At 35.6% G+C, this 24,279-nt stretch overlaps 1 pseudogene; it reads right to left on the bottom strand.

Moving 5' to 3' along the window:
- Positions 1-718: 718 nt before the first annotated feature.
- On the bottom strand, positions 719-23,811 carry LOC129262362 (ephrin type-A receptor 4-A-like; annotated as a pseudogene).
- Positions 23,812-24,279: the final 468 nt, after the last annotated feature.

Here is a 24,279-nt window from a genome sequence, read left to right on the forward strand (position 1 = left end):
AACGAACACTCCCTCAAAAGACATCAATCGAAGCGTCGCTTCCCTCATTCTCCTGGTTTTGTACCATAATTATGATCACATAGACACCAGAAGTTGTTCTTAAATAAATTTAGTAGGATGATGCTGTGATGAGGTCACTGGTGGTGGTGATGATGATGATGATAATGATGATTATGATGGTGATGATGATGTTAAATGATGGTGATAATGATGATGATAATTATTATGATGATGATGATGATGATGGAGGTGATGATGATGATGATGATGATTATGATGAGGATGGTAATGATGTCAAGATAAATATATTCTGCTTCTTGTGGGAAAACTCTTGGTGGTATTGATAACACCGTTGGTGATAACACCGTTGGTGATAACAACGATAATTTTAATTTTGCTTGTACTGTAGTGGGGCGTTGGTGGTAAAGATGATTATACGGTTGCTGGGGTATGTTGGAGATTGCCGTCACTATCACGACAATAGTTATGCTTGCGTTAGAGTGATAACTAAGATATCCATTGTTTTGAGGGCATGATGTTCACTATTAATGATGATGATGATTGCGATGATGATGATGATGATGATGATCACCATGATCATGATGAAATTTATCAGGTACTAGCAAAGTAGATTATCGCTTTGATGACAATACATGTGATAAATATGATTACAAAAAGTTATTGGCATTATTGATAAAGACCAGCATCATCATGTAGGTGGTTTTGACAATTCGAGTATTTATTCGCGGTGACAAGGATCTACTTTCTAAATTGTGACAGAAATTAAACATTATGACTGTATATAGAACATGCACATTTTTATGCCCGGTTTTAGTCAAAACATAAACTATTTAGTAAATATAATAAAAAATACTTCTAAATACATAAAATATTATTGCGTGTGGAACATACTATATTAACAGAAAACAAGATCCGCAAAAAAGTAAAGAAAGGAAGGACGAGATAAAGACAGAAAATAAAGGTACATGGGTGGACAGAACTCATCTACATGAGTATTAATCTTCAATATTTACGAGCGCTTCATAAGAACTGTTCAATGTAATTATCACAATGGTTAATGTTTATAATCATAATGATAAATGTTAATGTTAATGATATGAGGTTAATATTCCTCATTCGTTGCGGATACACGAGTAACAACATACTAAAAATAAGCGAATTATGAGTATGATCCTTCGCCATAAATAAGAAATAAAGAACATTCTTTTTATGATCTATATGCAACAAACAAGAAATCATAATCATCAGAAACTCATTGGCTCCATGAAACTTGGAAGAACGAATTAATTGTGAATTTACATTTATTGCTAAATCTAATCGAATCTTTCGAGGTAGCACTTCAGTCATCATTTGATTCCTCCCAATCCACATTACTCTATATAAGGAAGAAAAAGAAGTAGCAAACAAGAGTTATGCCGATATCATCTCTGTTTCACCCCCCCCCCCCCCCCCGCCTAATAACCCGTGTTAATAGAGGGCGCTCAAGTTTGACAGTGGCCACATTAAATAAAGCGATCTAGACGCGTAATATATACTTTTTTTCATTTTAATGAGTGTATATAACCCCCCTCCCCTGTTCATAATTATGAAATGGGATCATGACTCAAACGTGTGACTAGTGATTTGTAAACTCCGGACTGAGCCACAGTGACAAACACATTTGAACCTCTATTAGCACTATGAGCAGCCTTGATGGGTTTTATTTTCTCAAAAATATGTATATTCAGGTTTCCTATAATGCACACGTATAATAATTTTCTTGTATTCTCTTGACTGTTGCTATTCGATTCATTCCGTAATGTCAGTGTCGTGATATCGTTCATATTGTAGTCCTTGTGAATCGAACCGAGAATAATTTAAAGCGACGTCATTTGAATATGTCATTGTCCGCGAACTCGGCTGTCGTTCGAATTCCCAATCCTGCATGTTCACCGACTCGCCAGAGGCCCCCACGTCCCCATCTGGTCTTGTATCAAAGGAATGTGATGTTTGCCCTGGTTTGGTATCCTGGAAATAAGGTAAAATACAATCAGTGTTTTTATTATTTATATTATTATCATTATTATTAGTAATAGTATTATATCATTTTCATTATAATTATCATCACTATTATTACCATTATTATTACTATTGTTTTTATTCTTCTTATTATTATTACACTGTGAAAAATGAAGTGCTACTTTAGCACTTACAGTGCTTGTATAGTGACTGCACTTCGAGAGCTGATTTTCTAGTTTAAATTTGAACTAGAAAAACAGCACTCGAAGTGCAGTCACTATACAAGCACTGTAAGTGCTAAATTAGCACTTCATTTTTACAGTGTATTATTACTATTATCATTATTAACATTATCGTAATCTTTTTATTTTTATCACATCATAAATGTAAGCATTAGTATTTTTACTGTCATTAATATAAATGCATGCTAAATAAGCTTGTCAAATAGCAATGCAATTTGTTTAAGTAGGCACATTCATACTCAAATGAATATACATTTGTTTTTCTTTTTTTCTGTAAAGCCATAATAAGAACAATTATTGGGTAACATGGTGGTTTTTAAGGTTGGTGTTAATTATTTAATGGATATGGACAACCCCAACAGTGATTATTACTGGCAGACGTGGCGAAACAAAAAGAAAATGTGTGTCTATTATGTTTCTATGACAACAAAAAAGAAGTATTAGTAAATTTATATAAAATATCCTTTTTGTACATAGTCTAACTTACCTCGGGATTATCAACTTGAAGATAATCCGCCGGGTTTGCTAAGGAAATATTATCATCAAAGAAATTGAGGAGATCCCCAAACGATGGACGACCGGCAGGCATCTCATCCCAGCATAGTAACATCTTCTCGTACCTTCAGTAACAAGAGTTAATAAGGTAGGACTGCATTTGGGTATTGTGAACATTATTTGTCTGATGATAATTTGGCTAAATCTTCATAACCTTCGTCGACGTGTCAATATTTTGTCATGTGCATTTTCTGAAGCAAGAAATGCGCGGTTATGTGAACTAGATATTGGCAAGGCTCAATTGATATTTAGAGCGAAGATAATTTTACACACTCAAGGACATGATCCAAAGTCTTATGATAGCTTTGGCATGATTGGCCCCTAAATTGCATTGAAAATGATTCTTGTTTATGATTTCCTTTGGTGGTGTACGATATACGTCTGCATTTCAGCAGATAGATATTACTGATTAATTGTAACTTTGTCATTAGAGCATCGTTTATCAGTAAAAAGAAATTAATGTTTCCTCCCCCCTTAGTAGTTATAAATGGCAACAATATTTTACATAAAAGCTGCGCTATACAAATTTATCATTATTATTATTATTGCAGGAATAAGAATGATCGGGATATGCAAATAGCCCGCATTGACATACACATGGACCATCTGGAAGTTCCACAGATATATTGTTGTTCCAGATTCCCTTTCACAAAACAAAAATCACACTTGGCGATCGCGCATTTGCACTTGCTGCCCCACACTTTAGAATAGCCTGCCAATTGACATAAGAAGTTCTCCATCACTTACTATCTTCAAATCGAAATCGAAATCATATCTCTTTCATCATTCTGTGTACACATATAATGAAATAAAACGAGCTCAGAACTAGCGCAGCTGAAATATTTTACATAAAAGCTGCGCTATACAAATTTATCATTATTATTATTATCTCCTGCTCAAGCCTCGATCGCATGTCTCATGTAAAAGGGCCATGGAACCTACGTCTTACAATAAGCTCGTTGTCCGTAGTATCCGGTCGTAGTAATTAATTATTCAGTACCAAAATAAGGGTTAGATCTATTTCTTATTAGACATCGATTATGTTTCCTATTTATTTCCAACTATTTACATCTGAGAATAGTCTTTAATCCTTACACGTTATCTGGACAGTTATCTGGTTTCCCCATCCGGTAGCCGTCCCGTACTCGCCGAATAACCTCACGTCTATCTATGTCTTTGTAAGGCACTTCACCGTTTGTGAAGATCTCATACAACACGACTCCATACGACCATCTAAAAATGATAATGACGGACAGGAATTAGGTATATATACAGTGCGTCCCAGAAAAAACGAAACCGAGATTTAGCGATGATTTATCATAACTTAATCATAAATACAATGTACAAATGACCTACCATTGTAAAGCTTAGAATCTCCTCTTTCATCTGATATTACTTAGATTATTCCTCATTCACGCATGAGTGAGCAAAAACAATTTGAAGAAAGGATACCAAAATTCCATTTGGCGGGTCGTATCTGAATTTCAAAAAAAAATCACATGCCTAAAAGTTCAATATCTGCTCTTTTATTTTATACCTTAATCACAGCAAATGGTCAAGAAGTAAAAAAGTTATGTTCCCTCGAAAAAGTGCTCGTTTTTCCATAATTTCATTAAATAAACGTGTCTTCACTGGTTTCCCACAGAAGCTATCGCACGGTTAACGAAATACTTAATGCATGGCTGATCGTCAACAAAACGGAGTGTCGAGTGAGTTTGAACGCTAGCCTGTTATGATAAATCATCGATAAATCTCGGTTTCGTTTTTTTGTGTGAGCACTGTATATAATATGTACATACATATACACGCCAATTGTCTATTTGTGTGTGAGTGTGATGGGATGGTGTGTATGTGTGTTTGTTTATTTAGTTCTTGGTAGGTGATTCTCGGGCGCCACGTAACATATTTTGCTTACGCCATTGTTGAAGTCGAAGTTAAATGGAATATCGGATAATATTTAAGAATCATTATGTATTATCCATTTGCGTGAAATAAGTTATTTCCACTTTTAAAATGCATTAAACAGATAAGGGACATGTGACAGCATATTCATGTAAACATGGTAATCGTCTATGCTAAATTGATGAAATAATCCCTTAAAATAAGATTATCATATCCAGAAAGATCTTTATTAATTCGCAAATCATGATTCGTGGGACAATTCCCTAGGGTCACTATTAGCATTATTAGGGGTATAGAGGTATCCATTTCAAAACAAATCCCACTGGCAATGTATAATGGAATTATTGCTTTTGGTTAAATATTATAGTTTGTAAAACTCCTCTTTGGTATATCACAAGCCCAAGACTCAACAGATCAAAGAACAAGCCAACAAATCGCTCAAGAACTGCAGCGACCACTCCCATATATTAAAACCGCTCTCATATTGCACTGAAACTAAGTTTCATAAAAGGGGAATGAAACCTTTGGAACGAGTTGGCTTTTGTAAAAAGAGAAAGATCAAAGAAAGTTTGAGAAAAATCGGACAAATAATGAGAAAGTTAGGAGCATTTGAATATTGCGATCAGTAATGCTATGGAAATCCTCAAATCGGTAAAGCGACAACTATTTGCGTTGTCACATGCATGTGAACAACTTTTCCTTTTATAGACTATAAAATACCACGAAAATTGTGTCCTTACCTTTTCATAGGGTGATACCAATTCTTTATCCATAATGTATTTTTTTTTAAATCTGTATTACATGCCCTCCTATAAAAAGAATACATGATCTACTGATAGATGTGAGAAAAGAGGCAGTTTTAGTGAAATATATAGAAAAGTAATGGGAAAGTTGTTCACATGTGACATCACACTTTTGTCGCATTGCTAATAGGAGGATCTGCATTACAACAATGATCTAAACTTCAAATGCTCATAATTTTCTTATTATTCATTCAATTATCTCAAACTTTCGTTTATCTCTTTCTTTGATTTTTCTGTTTTTGGACAAGCTTTCTTGTTTCAAGGGTTTCATTTTCCTTTAAAAAACTGACATGTCACTCTGAATGGTACATTTTCCCTCAAGGTTTGTTTCCAGGCTGGCCCACTTGACGGGACGCTTTCTGTCTAGCGACAACCGTTGGTAACCAACTTCGTAGACGTCGCTGCTAAGACCAAAGTCTGATATCTTTACCACAAGGTTTGAACCGACCAATATGTTTCTCGCGGCTAGGTCGCCGTGGTAGAACCGCCGAGAAGAAATGTATACCTGGATAATGGATTATTCATGAATGGGAATTATCTTAATATGCGTACCATCAATATTTTCGATTATTTCTTTCAAATCAATTCAGCTATTATTATGTATTGTACAACGCCTACTTAGCTTGTTGTACGCGAGCAAATGGGAGGCTGCATGTCAAACATTCGTACCGTTGCACAAAAGACGTACCATCCAAAATGTACCGTCCAAAATGCACCGTTGCACGGCCTTAGGAGGTGACGTCACAATACGATTTAATTCATTGCGCTCAGTAAAAATGAACAATACGCGTATAAGCCTGCTGGCTAAATGCGCAAGGCTGCCCAAGGTCATGTGGGCTTGTGGGATTTTGCTTTCTGCTTTCGGTATTTTTGCTCCCTTATCATAGATTACTATAGGGATAACTCTTCGTTTTTTCATATGTTTTGTAAATTCCGAGGCGTTGTACAACACAAATAGCGAATAGGCATGAGTGCGATGGCGCGAGATTTCGCATGAGGTGAAAGAAAGAAACGCTCTATTCAACTCGGCTAACGCCGAGTTGAATAGAGCATATGTCTTTCACCAACGAACGTAGAGGGCAGCAACACACAAGCGTGTTGCTCTAAGGAAGGTCAACTCCGCTCGAATTTTGTGACCACTTTAAAAAATAAGGTGGGGTTTTGGGAAATTTGTCGAGTTGATTTTTTTTCATTTGTTAATTTCAAATATTTTTTAATGAACAATTATTAGATCGGTTATTCTGGGTATAAATATTAAAAATATTATTTTCATTTTTAAAGAAAATATTTAGCTTAAATAATCATGATTTTGACATTTTTCCTCATTTTGGAATATTAAGCCTGTAACGAGGATACCTCATATCTCTTATTTTCTTCTGCTGAATTTCGCTGCACCACTAATAAATGCATAGACAACCACCGTAATAATCGAGGTCATTTTTCTGGCCTGGGTGCGCCGAGTCTTGCCCGGTCGCGCAGCTAGCTAGTGACGTTGATGATGCGCTGGGGCTTCAGGCGACTCGTCATAGATCTAGCAACTTAGACAATGACGTCTAATTTGCCTGGCCTGATTTGAAGTGTAATGGCTTCAGGGCTGATGTTTATCAACGATGATTGTTCAAGGTTAGATTTCAAATTTTAAATGTCATTTGACTTTTAAGTCTATAAATCTGAAATAAAGGCGCTGTATCCCCGAAATCCGGGTCTAAATTTCAACTCTGAGTCCGAGACCATGGCATGGACGGCGAAAAAACAACCCATGCATCGGATGCATTGCATTGGCTGCGCGCTGCGCTGCAGCTGCACTGTGATGATGGGTTCAGCGAAGAGCTCAGAGAAAATAAGGTGGTTATATTCAATCCCGAAATGCTTTGCGAGTGGTCACAAAATCGTCTCGACGCAAATCACCTAATACAGCCGTCTGGTGAAATCGCTGATAACAACAATCACCGATTTGGTAATGATTTTAGTTTCCTGAAACTTATATTTGTAAAGTTTTAAATATCAAAGTATGTTTTTATATGTATGTATATTCCTCAACATATTTTTTAAGTTATCTTTGATATTGTTGTAGTCATATTCTTTCATATTCGTTTTTTGATCGCTACTTATTTGTTGTTGTATTGGATCGGCATTTGATTTCGTTGGCATGAACAATAAAATACGCGCGCAGCTCAGCTGCATGCGCGTATCGAGTTGACCTTCCTTATAGCAACACGCTTGTGTGTTGCTGCCCTCTACGTTCGTTGTCTTTCACCTCATGCGAAATATCGCGCCATCGCACTCATGCCTATTCGCTATTTGTATACCATCTAATCTAATACCGAAATGTTGCTTTGCTTGATTCGTGAAATGTTGGGCCAAAGATGGCTAGATTATAACCTCACCAAATGATGCGAGAATTAGAAAATGCATAACAATTGGATAATGGGGCTACATGTCCAAATCTCCTTGCTCATGAGAACCACTGTCGATTGCTAAATATTAAATCCCCTATGCCAACCCATTTTTCTATAATACAATGGATATTATGCCAGACTTATAAAGCAGAAAGGAGTCAAACAGATTTGAGAGCTTACCATTCCATTTGCTATCTGCCTTGCAATCTGGTATCGTTGCAGATTTGAAATATCGTATACAGCGTCCCTTCCGATGTGCTCAGGCTATTTGAGAATATCAATTACACAAAAATAACTAAAGCTATTTGTGAAATCAACCATTCTCATTGATAATTTTGAGAACGTTTTTATCTTCACATGAAATACTTCATTAATAGTCATTCGAATGTGTATAATTTATAATCAATTTACATGATTATGTAATAAGAATCACTAAAAACAAAGATTGAAAACAAATTTTTTTTTGAAAAAAAAAAACATTGTCATGATTATGTAATAGCGAATAAAGCTATGGAACAACGGGCTCGAATATAATGGGATAAAAGATTCACGCAAAACATACAAATTGACTAAATTTTGTATATCGAAGTTCACCTTTGAAGTACACATAATGACACCATTAATGGAGTTCACATCCTATTTCATATCGTGAAAACAAACGTATTCATCAAATTATTTTAACAAAGTACGTAACCACACACATTTGCATTATTTGTGTATGAATTACACGATTGCCAAGGAAGGGATAAATTTCGGAATCCTTTACCCATCCCTTTTATTTTTTCTAAGCATTTTATCTATTACTTAATAATAATCCAAGAATGGGTGTTTATTTCTAAGGATGTTGTTTACCTTGTTGCATTTTCTCAAAAAATGAAGTAAATCTCCGTATTCTAGTAACTCGGTGATTATATAGTAGGGGTACTTGACCGTGCAGCACGCAATAATCTCTATTACATTCTGATGTTGACCAATCTCGATCATCAGGTGAATCTCGTTTAGGAAATCACTTTTCATGAGGTCTGATACATCGTCTAGAAGGTAAAGGAGAAAGTTAAAAAAATAGTCAGGATTTGTATTTTCCATTGCCTATATTTTGTTTATTGTATCAAATAAACGATTGTAATATTATGGCGCGTGTAAACTAGATTTAAACCGTTTCCTAATTTGAACTCTTTTTTTCTGTTTATGAAATGTTGCATTTAAAACCTGAGAAATGTGTTCGGAAGGTTCCGTGAATGTATGACTTCAGTAAAATTAAGCATAGCTACTAATTTGTGGAAGTAAATTAATTGCGTTGGAAGTATTTTTATTTGCACTGATTTGTTTTTGTGTGTGTGTGGTTGTGGGATGATACATGTAGATCTCAAAATAGCAATGTCTCCGATTTTCTTTTCTTCACTTCCTTTGATAAAATTCGGAATTGGCATACCTTTCACGGTTTTCACAGCGACGGTGACATGTCTTCGCGGTTCTGTTCGCCTGAGAAGTGTACCACGATAAACTACTCCAAACTGGCCAGAACCAAGTTGTTCTCCTCTCTCCACATCTTTATGGTTAACCTCCTTTTTCTTGAATATAGGGTCGATATCAACGATTACTATAGGAAAATATGATACAGAGATAACAGTGTGCTTGGACTATTGATGCATGAGAGTATAAATTGGGGCCTTAACTGGTTAAGGACGAAAGTATCAGGTACTCCACAGGCGCGTAGCCAGGGGGGCGGTGGGGGCGGTCGCCCCCCCCCCCCCAAAAAAAAAAAAAACGTCCCCAAAAAGAAAAAAAAAGAAGGGAAAAAAGAGAGGAGAAAAGGAAAAGGGAAGGGAGGAAAGGGAAGAAAGGTAGCTTTGTGTTTTTTTTTCTTTTTATTCTTTTTTTTTCTCAAAAGAGAAACTCCTTCACTCTTGCTCTAAATTTATGATTATGAATTTTGCTTCCGCGCTGCGCGCGGTTAAATGAAAATATTGAAGATCTCCATTGTTTCCCCCCACCCTTTCTCTAACCCTGTTTTTCTACCTCAGCTATATGTGTTTATTGCCAGTTAAAGTTCAAATGTATACATTAGGGCATGGAATTAGAATAAGGTTAGGCCGAAGTATATGAAGTTATCTTTTTTTTTAATTGATCGCGCTGGTCGGGTCGGCTCCGGGCGGGTAAAATCTTTATATCAATTTCTGCCGTCACCTCCATAAAGTCAACTTCTCCCGCTTTTCAGCTCATTACTAAACAACCATAATTTTTGGGGCATACAGGTTCCTAATCCAAAAAGAGGAAGGTATACAATTCGTATCGTATAAGGGTATTAAATAAAAAAGTACAATAATTTTTATCAAATTCTATTCAACTTCATGTCATTTCCCTGTACATTCATCTCCTGTCCTGTTTTTCGCCCTCAGTTTGAAATTTTGAATGACTCTTAAGTTTCTTTATAATTCAAAATGAAGCGTTTTAGGATAAGTCAAAGAAATTAGGCATCCTTTTTATATAATTTCAATAAATCACAGAAGTTTCAACTTTTTGCGCACTATTTTCCTTTTAATGAAATTCAATAATCTTAGAAAATTAATTGAATTAGAGCCGATGGGGTATTGGAGATATCTGCATTATTTTGATGAAACATCCGCATTTTGAAATTTCAGAGTTTCGTTGCTCTGCGCGGGGAGGAATATCTTCCTCCTGGCATATACACTTCTTCTCCTCTGTTTTGCGAATTAAAGATATGCACTGTCGCTAAATTGTTTGTAATCAAATCTGATCTTTCCAAGGGAAGTATTCAATATATGTTTGAGAATATTCTTTTCTCGGGACCCTTCTCATGGCAAAAAATTGATAAAACGCTTTAGCTTCCGCACTTCGCGCGGGGTTATTATCATTTTAATTTCCTCCATTGTATTCCTTTTTTTGTGCGTTCACAATCTTTTTTGAAAACAAGGTTCATGAAAACCAGGTTCAAAATCACAATATAGTCAACTGAATTGGAGCTGATATAGATACTAGAGACAAGAGAGACGACTCCTTTTCATTTTAATTTTTGAAACACCAAAAGCTTCGTGCTTCGCGCGGGAGGGAGAAACTCCCCCTCCCTGCACCCACCCCCTAGGTAGCGCGCTTCGCGCGCTCTGTAAGCGTTGGCACGCTTCGCGTGCATTTACCGCCCCCTCCAAAATGAAATCCTGGCTACGCGGTTGGTACTCCAGGGTCCCGTCTTACAAAGAGTTACGATTGATCAAATTATCCTCAACTCTGTGAAAATCCATCAACGTCATTTTTTTTCTGCAGAAAGCTTACGCAATATCCTTTGTAAACAAAACAAGATGCACACTGAACTTTTAAGAAAACAGTGAATGTATGAATATATATCATAGTTAGAACATATTTTGAACAAATATGGATGATAAATGTTGACATTCCTGGGTTTCCACAGTTGTAGTTGATTTTATCAATTGCAACTCTTTGTAAGACGGGGCCCTGGTCGTTGGTTGGTTTTGATAGAAAGATAGACATTTATATTAAAAAAGCGCACATGCATTGATATATCAGGATAGTTTAAAATCGACTGCGAGTGGACTGTGAAATGCAGCATCATTTTTGGATAACATGAAGTGGACAAGATAAGCTCATAATAAAATCAAACTTAAGTTGCAATTGTTCTTGCCTTTACAAGCAAAAGAGTAACAAATAGAAATAATGAAATTTGAAGAAAAAATGATACGTAACAGAATGAATAAATAAATCTAATATTTTCGGAATAAATCCAATGTTTACTAATATATTCCAATTGCTATATCCCATCTGCTCATAGAAATCAATGTTACTAGATGCTTGATTTTAAATTTATTCTTTTGTTATATTTGTATTTAAATTTATTCTTTGAAAAGACGGGCAGAGGAGATGTAAGATATTTTGATTTTTAATCTCTTTTACGTACTTCTTGACGGTGCATTCGGGGCCTTCAGCATTTCCGATGGATCCAAAACAATGACTTTCCGACAATATGCTGCACGAATGCGAACGATGCCAAAAACGAGAACAACGATGAAAACTGTGACAACTGCGGTCGAGACAATACTGATGGTCAAGACGTCTAGAGAAGCATCTAAAGAAAGATAATTTAATTCACTGAAAATATTGATTTTACATTTCAATGTGTAATAGTAAATTCAATACGGGTCTGTGATTTAAAATATTGTTTAATCTCAGTCTGATCTTAACCTTCTCTTTCTTCATTTGTTCCTCTTATACTTTATTATTGAATAATATTTAGCTCTAAATATTTTGATGGGTGATCGACAACCCTCTCATTTCCATATACTCTATTCATACTGCTTTCCATTGAGATGTCGATAATTTGCATCTGACTTACATTACTTTGTATCATATTTTGATTTGAAATGAAATAATGAACTGATTGAATTGAATGCAATATTGTGGAACATTATTGCAAAATGACTTTTTTAACCTTGAAACGTTTTTTTTTTTTAAATTAAGAAAACCATTAATAACAAAATGTGTAAGACTCTTAACCGAATAATATATAGGCATATTCCTAACAATTTTTATTAATATATTACATAACAAGTATAAAGAAAACGTCTTGTGCCCGATAAGAATCAACGATGCGAATGTCGCCGCTGAGTGTATTTCCACAAAAATGGAAGGTAAGTTGTTTCATTTCATTGTCCAACACCCTCCTCTCCATCGGCGCTTGGTGGTTTGTTTTATTTCCGAAATAAAAAAAAACACAATATAACATACACAATAACTTACAAAACAACAATAATAATATAATAACAACCAGAACTACGTTGGTTTCCCAACTCCACATATTTATGGTTAACCTCCCTTTTCTTGAATATAGGGTAGATATCAACGATCGCTATAGGAAAATATGATACAGAGATAACAGTGTGCTTGACGTATAGATGCATGAGGGTATAAATGGGCAGCTTGACTTGTTATATTGATAATGTAGAGTATTTCTAAAGTGCCATATCCACATTGAGTATGTGCTCAAGGCGCTGTGAAAAGGAAATAAGAAAAAAATGTATAGAGCGGGAAGAAACAAGGATAAATGCAACACAGTCGTTACAATCAGATGAAACTATTGGAAAGCGATTTTAAACAAATGGGTTTTAGAGCAATTTTGAAATATTCGATTTTTTAAATACTACGAATGGAATATGGCAACTGATTCCACAAGGATGGTTCAGCATGTGCAACAGACCGATCCCCCATGATTTCTTGGATTTAGGAACTGCAAACAATTTTCAATCAGAAGACCTTCAACGTCGAGAAAGATTGTATGACATCAAATAATTATCATATTCTGGGGCCGATCCATTGATACAATATGATACGGTTGAGTAGCCAATTTAAATGTTGTTTAGTATAACAGTTACATGTATGTTCTTCCATGGAGTCTAGTGCAATGATATCAAGTATAGCCCAGGAATTCTTGATAGAGTTGATCGGAAGGGGGTGACACGAGACAGCTTTGTATAAAAATGATCCGAAACTCGGTGGGTTTGGGTCTATCTTGATACTCATACTTGAAGTATGCATTGCCCGGACGTAATGCATTTAAAAAGTGCCACTTTATGGCACTCGTGAATTTAGGGGCTTACCTAATGGTTGTGTTCCAGCAGGTTGGTCCATCGTTGTCGGATTCGCGTTCTCATTCGTCGTCGGCATTAATGGTGATTCTGTAGGCAAGTCCGATAGAGAAGGTGTTTTGAAAATGACTTCAGCTATCAGACCGCCTGTTAATTCGTTCGATGGAAGGACAATCCATGGAGTGATCTTCGCATAGCCACATTTATCATGTAAAAAAAATGATTTTCAAAGATTGTGAATGCATATTATTTCAACCGCTTACTGCAGAAATTTAAGCTATAAAATTTCATCATGATTTCGTCATCCTATTCCACGCTTTAAAAAGTATTTTTATATCACAGAAGGGTGGGGTATAATCAACCATGATTATTAATAATAGTATACAGTATTATTGACCAGCAACACATGCTGAAGAGCCAAGTTACAAACTGAATTAACAGTCAGTGTTCTTACAATTCATTTTCATGTCTGTATAGTATATACAATTATCGTATCATGACTGATTGCATATAAAATTGAAATGCCCTTACAGGATATGCGTTATACTTGAAAGGAAAAAAAAAAAAAAAAAAAGATAAACAGAGAGACGGCCAGGGAGGAGCGGGAGGGGATAGAAAACTGGAATTAGTAGGATCCGACTCACGACTAGATTAAAGCCATACAAAATTTTAAAATGAATTCAGGAGTTTATTATTTTAAAAAATCCAGTTTATTTCCGAGACATATTCCCAAACAGACAGAAGTTAGCAATAAACGTAACAAACAGTTGCAAGTAATGAGAGGGGGTACCAAAATGAAAGAGGCTTTTTACGTTGTATTCATATGCGGCGATTACATGGAAACGGGGGACATGTCCCCTATTATTTTTTTCAGGGTGAAGGGTCACCCGCCCCATGATTTGAGAGCTAAACAATTGTTTTTTTTTCTATTTAAAAAAAAATCATTAAAAATTTGAATATTGGCCATCTGTCCCAAAAGTAAGCGTTATGGATGTACTTTATTCAAGATAGACATCCATTAATGACGTCTACCTCGTGCAAGTATTAAACAAGGATATATCCGCAGTAATGTAATACATCAATGATTCCTACGCTTACAGAAGGAATTAACACGGTCTCATATGTCCTACCGCACCCATTTTGCGATATGAAAACGCCACCACACATTGAATGTAGGTCTATATATTTTACGAATTACCTCAATGAGCTACTCACCTTTGTTCGGTATTCTGTACTGAGGGACAATCCGGAGATTTGAACTTCATGGGACCTGCTTGTGTTCCCCTCTCCCTGCAATTAATGTTTCAATTAAACAGGGAGCAATTGAAAAGAATTAATAAATTATGATTTTGTTTGGTTTTATTTTATCTGAATAGAGAACGCGTTATATTCACCCCACACCGCTCTCCGCCCCTTAAAACCCTGCAATTCTGTATGTGCTAATACATTTCGACGTATTTCGTCTAATCACAGTTATAAGCGCAGAGCGCACGCATATTTTAACTTTCTATTTTCAGCCGACCGATTCAATTAAAGAACGCCCTCTAGAGCCTGATGAATCGCCAAGGAAAAAGAAAGAAAAGGAGAATTGCAAGGACCATTGAGAAATGAAAAATATATATATAAATACGAAAAAAGGCAAATAGCAATAAAGTAAGTAGTTCGTTATCTATGTGGAGAGCATATAAACCGTTTTGGCATAATATCCTTGCTTAACACTGCATTGGTGTAAATATATATATGTGTGTAGGTGGGTGGGTGTGGAATGTATTAGCGTAAATGTATACAATCATTATCATTAACCATATCTGGTGGGTGTTTCATAAAGCTGTTCGTAAGATACGAATGACTTTACGCACGACTGGTGATCCTTTCCTGTGGTATGTGATATCCCTATGCAATTGAGTTATGACCTAAGAACATGTTCCAGTCTTGCGTAAAGTCGCTCGTAACTTTACGAACAGCTTTATGAAACACCCACCAGATATTTGAGCAGGGCAAATCTAATACATTATTGCCTGCTTGTGACTGATATCAAATGGTGGGTCAATACGTTTCCAATTGTTTATCAACGGATCCAAATTATTGCCCGCTCAAGAAAGTCAATGAGAACATGCGAGGAAATTTCACGCACAATAAGGCAAAGCTAACATCCGCATATTCTACGCGTCCTATTGAACCGCGCAGCAAAACAAATTACGTCATAATGTTAATTAATAGACAACGATGGATACTGCGTCCCTGTATACCACAGGAAACCCATTTATTTAATCTTACTTGTTCAAAAAAGATGGTCTGTTGGTCCTCTCTCACTGCAGGCATTACGAAAAAGTTATAAGTTTCAATGGTGTATCTATTGATGACACCATTAACCTGAAGAGGATCATCCCAAACTACGTCTACGTCGACAGTTCTGTTTGCATCTACAATTTCTCCAGGGTTAATACGTGACAAGGATGCATTTACAGGTTTTCCACTAACGGCTGTGGCTAACAGTATAGAAAGGAGAAGTTTGGAAACTTAAATGAAATAGTTCCATCTAGGCAAACCCATGTCAGAAGTATTGCAACATCGAATAAAACAGTTCTTTAAGTCTGCTGTTTACCATAGCAGCGTCTATGGTTTCGACGTTTAAATACTAATGATGGATTTGTAAATGTGGTACTTGAGAATGGCAAATTTTGACCCTTTTTTCAATTCATCCATTAAATTATTTCTCTGTTCTTGATTCGAGCCATGGACCACATTTTAGAACTTGCTCAAATGCATTAAACAAAGTACTCGTTAAACGCAGAATATAGAACCAGTAAATTGCAATTCTTTCAACCACCTCTGCGTGCCTGTTATGTGCAAAAGGGAAAATGTTAACCGTTTACCTGGCTTGATATAAAAGGTTGCTATGACTATAAAATGTTATGTAATTAAAGTTTCGGGTAAATTTTGCGTGAATGTCTGAAGTGCGCAATTGTACATTCAGCATTTAACCACTAATATCTTTATGAATCTCTTGACAAGTCGATATTGATGATTAATGATAATTATATCAAAGTGGATTACAAGATATACGTACGTTGATTTCTACAGAACTCTTCGTCCTTGGTGGCCTCATAGCAATCTGTAAAATAGGTAACCCGAGGCATTATCCAAAGAAAGGTTAGAAGCGGTAATAACAATGAAAATGTTGCGACTCTATGACTTATTATATAGTTTAACGATGTGCCCCCCAAAGCAAAATAACCTGCGAATAGTCGGGGACATAATAAGTACATATCTGTTGCGACATTAATTTGAGGAAATAGTTTCAGCTAAGCTGATATCACTAATTTCTTGAACCTAAATTCTATATTCAGTGCAGGAGCTCAATTTTACCTTCCGAATATTGATTCGTACACAGATAATTCAGAGCCACAGTCACAACGACGAAACTTACTTTCAAACGATAAATTTTTATTACGTTATTAGCTACGACACACCAATAGTCCGAGTCGGTCTCGGTTTCGAGATTGTGATTGCCGCGTGTAAACATGGTAAAGAATAATTTTGTTTGTGTTTGGGTAAAAAGCATGCTTCATGATACCTTTGATGTTGTGTCGTAGAACAACGTTGAACGATAGCATTATTTACTTTTTCATCAGAGTTATAACACATTATCAACAAAATATGTTGTAGTCCCGTATGCATTTCTGTGTGTAGTACATGTGATTCACAGCAGAGTTCTTGTGATGGAGGGGGCTCCTAATTGGTAACCCCTTCTGCAACATTTGCAGGCCTGCCAACAATGTTATGCACAGTCTCACCTGCGCTACTGACTCCCGACCGAAAAGAAATGTATTACTGTAATACATTTCTTTTCGGAAAGTGACTGTTCAATGTAACATTGAACAGTCACTTTCAATGGAACACCATTGATCGGTTTGGCGTGTTTGGCGCCAGTGTCGTTGATGTGACTGTAGGCTAGTATTAAGCTTGTACGAGGCTTGACAGCCTCGGCAGTAAAGCCAATGCGGAAACACGTCCACCCACTGGTTCTTACCTGGTGACACAATGTTGGTGACACAAATTGATGAAAGAGCGAGTGCATCTTCTGTCACGTTATACAGGCAAACCTGAAATAAAAATACATTAAATCTCAGTTGCCACAATTGCCATAATATTGGTGTGAACCAATGAGAACTAAAAACTGCCAATGAAAACAATTTTAATGTAAACATTGAAAATGATAACCATCCTAAAAATGGCAGTGATTATGATAAATGAAATAATAATGATAATAATTATAATAACACATAAATAGTAATTAAAACAATGATATTAATAAAAAATAGCATACATATTTTATAATAATAATAATATGTCCATTTATCTAGCGCATATATAATGTGCATATACTCAACTGCGCTTTCCTACTGAGAATCATATTATTACCCCGGCTCTAGCTGAGCCGCTATATTAATAGGCGCTAAAGCGTTCAAGGAATAAATAATACCGGATACCCATTTACCTCACCTGGGTCGAATGCAGCACAATTTGGATAAATAATTTTTGCCGAATTAAATTACGCCATGGCTGGGATTCGAACCCACGACGCTGTTTCAAAGTCCGGAGACTAATCCACTAGGCCACAACCCATACATAGCATAACAATTTCATATTTTCGCAAGACAAGAAAATCACGATGGATTCCATTCATTCGCATACGATAAATATTTGCAGAGAAATAAAAAAAGAGAAATATTCAGGCAGCCAACCGAAACTATTTTTAGTAGTACTATCTTTAACTTACATCAAATATATACGTATATCCAAATGATATGTCAGTCTCGGAGTACAGCTCGCCTATCTGAAAACATTCAAAGATTATTCATGCTGGCATTCAATAATAAAGTTGTCTTAAAACAGAAGACAACGAAAAATCATAGTCATAGTCATTGGTAAATTATCTATAGGGCCTATATTCCTTGAAGTAGTAATTGGTATAACTGCTATAAAACACAGTCGACATGGTCGAACTTACAAATTTTATTGATATAAATATTAACACTGTAAAGAATGATTTGTGAATTTCATTTTTAAGTTATGAAACAGTAACCTGATAAAGTTCCCAAAAGCTATCCTCCTTTTCCATAAATCTTGTGAAATTTAATCCAAATTGTATCAATTTGTATGACAATCCGACGATAATTCATTAAACGTATTACTAGTTTGAGCAGTGTCATATTCTCTTGAACAAAATGGTGAACACAATAATGGAGATACATGTGCTTCCTTTTTTTATATCACATTTAAATGTCAACGATTTTTCACAGAATTATAAAAAAACAAACATACCACATGTTGTTGTGACGATTTAGTTCGGCAGACAAAAGTAAATGACGATCCAAGATTCTGGTTTGATCTATTTTCCAAGCACCTGTAACTACCTCCATTATATCTCGTTAATTCCAAAGCGTAGTTGTGATCTACAGAAAGTAAATATTTCAATTAAAAAAGTAAACATAAGGAATAGAGAAAAAATGATCATTATCATGATTAAAGTGACAGTCATTGTATCCACAAAATGAAAAAGCTCCGTAAATAAGATACTTTTAGAAGTACAAGTTAAGCCTGAGATTGAAAACACGTCGTTTAACTAGAGAATAACACCTACCCCATCTGCATTCGACCACATGGACCGAGTGGTTTTAAACATATTGCTTAATACAATAAATTATTTACCTTCTTCTACAAACACACACGCACTCACACACACAATAGAGATATTTCAACTAATTTATCAATGAACTACTTGACGTAAGCTCACTAGCTTCAGTTGATTTTCTTGTTCAAGTTTACAATTTTTTTTATTTATTACAATGGCTTAAATATAGCAGAAATAAATTAATCAATTACCTGTTTCTGATGGTGCTTGCCATATTATATCCATGTCCAGTTCCCACACAATTGAATCCGCTTCTGTTATCCTTCTGACAACGAAACTTGGTTTTACAGTGCTCCTATCAATATCTACAAATAAACCAACGCACATTTAAAGAGTAATAATTGACAGCAAATGATCTTACATTTTATTGAAGGCAATAAAATAGTAACCAGACTATTTAGATATAATAATAATATACTGATTTGTATAGCGCAGAAACTATGAGCACATATTCTACTGCGCTGTAATAAAGAGCTAATGACATGCTTGAGAACAAAATTTAGAAAAGGGAAAAATGTATGGGAATTTTTTGAAAAGATCGGTTTTAAGTCTAAGTTTGAATGTTTCTACTGATGGAGAGAATCTAATTACATATGGCAAACCATTATATAATTTTTGGGGCTGCGCAGGCGAAAGCATGATCTCCCAAAAGTTATCTTTGTATTACGGATGGGGAAGTGAAGGAGCAAATCATCGTTTGAACTGCGCAGGTTGTGATTTTGTCTGCGAACTTTTCTTTGTAAAAATTCAGAAATATAGCTGGGGGCTTGGCCACTTAGTGCTTTGTATACAACTAACCAACATAACCAAATCTTGAAGATACTCAATGGCGAACTGGAAGCCAGTGCAGATCTTTTAAGATAGGGGAGATCGGGGTTAGTTGGAACCAGGGGTAAGTTGAAACATTGTAATTTTCCTTAACGCCTGTAAAATAAATGTATGCAATACTGCCCTCAATTTATTGCTATTAATAATACAACATTACAGGCGTTAAAGAAATTAACAATGTTTCAACTTACCCCGCGTTCCGACTAAACCCGATCTCCCTTAGGGGTGATCCTTGAAAATCTAGGTTGACTACAAATCAGCCGCGCACACGCGTTCTGTACTCGCTGAAGACGCCCAATTTGAGAAGGAAGCCCAAGGATACAGCACACTGTTACAATAATCTAGCTTACTGATAATATATGCATGTACAGGATGTACATTACTTTGTCTTCATGCTTTCATCATCAAAGCATTTTCGTATTCGTCTGAGGTTGTATATCATACGAAATAACGATTTACATATATTGGTAATATGTGTTTCCATATTCATTTGCGAGTCAAATAATAGTCCACGATTTCTTACGTGAGAATTTGGTTCTATGACTGAACCGCCAACTAATATCCCGTCAGAACCATTACCTTTTCCAAAACGGCACCACCAAAATGATGGTTCAGACCAATTCGTAGTTACTTCATGGACAATTTTGGTCGAATGACCTTTCATTTATTTCATTGTGATAGGCAGATTTCAAAGCAAGATATTACGTAAGCATGTCTAACATAGCAGGATGAAGAAATTGAATAGACCAGGTGACTAGAATAGCACATGAATGAACGCTCCATGAAGGTATTTGTTGCATTTCTACTTTGAATGCATATTTATAATATATTGTACAATTTACTTGGCAAACTGTGAAGTACCAGTCGTTCGTGGACGCATTGTTGTTTTTTGTGGATGTAAATGAAAGACACAATTCAAAAGAATATATGAATAATCAAGACATGAAAGTTGGTGCTTATCTCATTGATTGTACCAATGACCTTCCTCTGATCATGCGCAGAGTGAAACTGGCTTATTGATTAATTGAAAGCTCTTTGGCAGAGGTGACTCTACAAAGAATTACAAACTTATGGTGATCCGTTACGTCAATCATTGATGAACACACACTAAAATATGAGAAAACAAGTTATGTTATAACTTAATTTCTCTTTCTTAACCCTTTTTGTGGTAGTCACTTCTCCTTTTCCTTTCCTAGTGCATTCGTCTTTATTAAAAAACGAATCATTTTTAATGAACCAACATGGATGACTAACTGTATTATTTTTCGTATGTGCTCATAAAACAAATAATTACAAGATAACGAGCCTATTTTGTTTGTATTTTACATTGTATGAATTTGTTTAAGTTTGACCAAGTGCATGCTACTTACCTTGTTGATCACAGAGGCAACCATTGCAGACATGGTTGTGATCTTACTAAGCAGACACATACAAAGAGAACCAGGAGAAACAGTGCACTAAGCCCACAATTAGTTTCCATGTTGTTAAGTGTAGCTGTATAATAATCTGTGAAATAAATATAAACATTCTTAAAATAGTTGGGCAAAAAATGCCAAACTTTCAACCAACCCTGGGCAACATACTATCCACACAACTATTGTTGAAAATATGCCCAAATGGGTAATAAAAACTAAGAATTGGGTAATAGATTTGCTCAAATGGATAATTATTGCTCAGAATATAGATCGTTTTTACCAACATACACTACCCAACACAGTGGACAGTATGTTGCCCAACATTTTAAGTGTGAATACGATGGACTATTAAAACATCGCATTTTCGCGAAATGCCTTGACTACCCCTATCGGCTATTTGTTCATTATTCTGCTCACTTGTCCTTAATGATTGTGGTAATTATAAGCAACATTTATATAGCGCCGAATGCTATGTTTCTAATGGCTGCATTCCATGGCACCGTTTTTAGCACGGCTATACTGGTCTGGTGCCTAAGCACGAAGGGAATTTGTTCCGACAGGCTACTAATTTTCTACACATGCGTGGGAAGTCTCAAATGCAAATAAAAATCCTTGTCAAATATACTAGAATGCTGCGGTAGGGCTTGAACCCCGGACCTAGGCCGCAAACGTCTATATGCTTGATGCTGAACTACCTCAAAGAAAATATGTAATTTATGGTTGTGAAAAATGACACAAAAATAAAAGGTATAAATGCAACCCTTATCCCAGCCTATCTGTATTTACTTTCTTACCACGGACAGACACATACATAGTCCAGTATAAGTCTTATATACCTGGAAAAGTTCTTGAGTACAGTGTCTTTGCAGGTCATTTACATGGCCTACGGGGCTGTCTACTGGACTATTACCCCCATTTATAAGTTTATATCTGTTTGGGTTCACCAATATCGTTTACTTTATATTAAAAAATATGTATGTTAATATTCAGTTTCAGTTTCAGTTTCAGTTTAGTTTATTTCACTTCCATTTTCTGATAATAAACATAACAAACATATATACACATATGTATAAATGTACAAAACAGAATAAGTGTCATAAGAATACTTCAATAATCAATTAACAAATTCGTAGGAAATAGATGAAATGTATACAATTTTTTGTTCAAGATACATTTTGATGATTAGACAAATATGAAAAAGAAAAGTGGATATCAGGATAACATTATGCTTTTATAATTTTTTTTCCGATGGCTTCGTACATGCTAGGAAATTTTGTCTGATTTTAGCAAATTAACTGTAAAACCTTAAATTTGATATTGTATTAATTATAAGGATTGTATATAAATACTGAGAGTGATAGCTCCCCTTAAACTTGATTAAAATATACAATTTACAGCACGTTGATTTTCAAGGGGATATTTGTATTGGCAATATGATTCATTATTCATTGTCTTTGGCCTTGACAAATTTCCCAATAAACAATTAAACAGGAAGTTTACAGAAGTATTCAGGCGAGCAGTACATAGTCATAATTTCGCGATGAAGTGCAATGTTATTCTTTCAATGGTTCCGAGTATAAAGAGAGCGGAATAATTCATTTCATTTCGTATTGACTCTATGCAAGTTTGTGCTATTCCCGATATGTAGACTTTCTAAGACAAGAAAGGATGATTGAGCTGACGAAAGAACAATATTTTGAATTGATGCACAAAAGCCTAACATATAATTACAGAATTGATAATAAAAATCATTGACATTACAGGTAAAATAATAAACATAAGACTAAATAACAACTACAACGATGATTACTGATAATGATGATAACATTTAATTATTGTATAGTGCTTATGTCTGTAAGATACGAAAACCCCTGGCGCTCCAGAATAATCAGCCGTATACTGATTAGCTGGTGATCAGCCTTTCAAAGAATAAATCCTCGTCGATTAATAATCTTTTCCACCTAGGATGAATGTGACAAATGTATATCAGAACTTTATCTAAAAAAAACAGTGCGATTGGATTCGAATCCCGAACATTGTGATTTGTATATTCCAGAAATGTTCGAAAATATAGAATGGGCGACTTCAAGTTCAGTGTTGACTTTTTGGTGTTGGTGTTAGGTCAATTTTTACACGATTACAACACCAATCATGAAATGAAGATGGTTCAGAAAAGTCACTCACTTGTTGTTGAGATGTGCAATAACGTGATCTGGATCAGTTTTACAAACTCTGAATAAGATTTGGAGCTAGGGGAAGCAATCCAAATTTCAACACCAACACCAATGCCAACACCGGACTTGTAATCACCCAATATTTGCAACATACTTAAAACTGACTTACCCGATGTTACGAAGGTGTGGTAAATGGGCCTATATTGCATCATGAGAGCCTATTCTTCCAAGCTTGTTTCACGTCCAGTACATGTTGGATCAAATTCCATCAAGCACGTTGAAATGTGTGTATAAACATGCATTCTACCATCCCTTACATGGACCCGATAAATATTTCGAAAATAGTTTTCATCAAGCGAGACCTCTTGATTGACGTCAACAAAAGAGTATACACATGGCCACGTTTTTTTCTGTGATTCTTCAACGAAGCATGGCGATATGGGCACACACCACTAACTATTTCCCCATAGACTCATGTGTCCAAAATGAGATTTTAAGAAATCGCCAAAAATAAGTCTTAATAATGACATCATCCACACCTTTATCATTTGGTAGTTCATCCAATATCCTTCAAACGCTAAAGATATGAAAAGGTGTTTTTCAATATGTTTTCCCGCTACAGGGGCTCG

The sequence above is a fragment of the Lytechinus pictus genome, chromosome 5, assembly GCF_037042905.1.
Source record: "Lytechinus pictus isolate F3 Inbred chromosome 5, Lp3.0, whole genome shotgun sequence".
Taxonomy (NCBI): domain Eukaryota; kingdom Metazoa; phylum Echinodermata; class Echinoidea; order Temnopleuroida; family Toxopneustidae; genus Lytechinus; species Lytechinus pictus.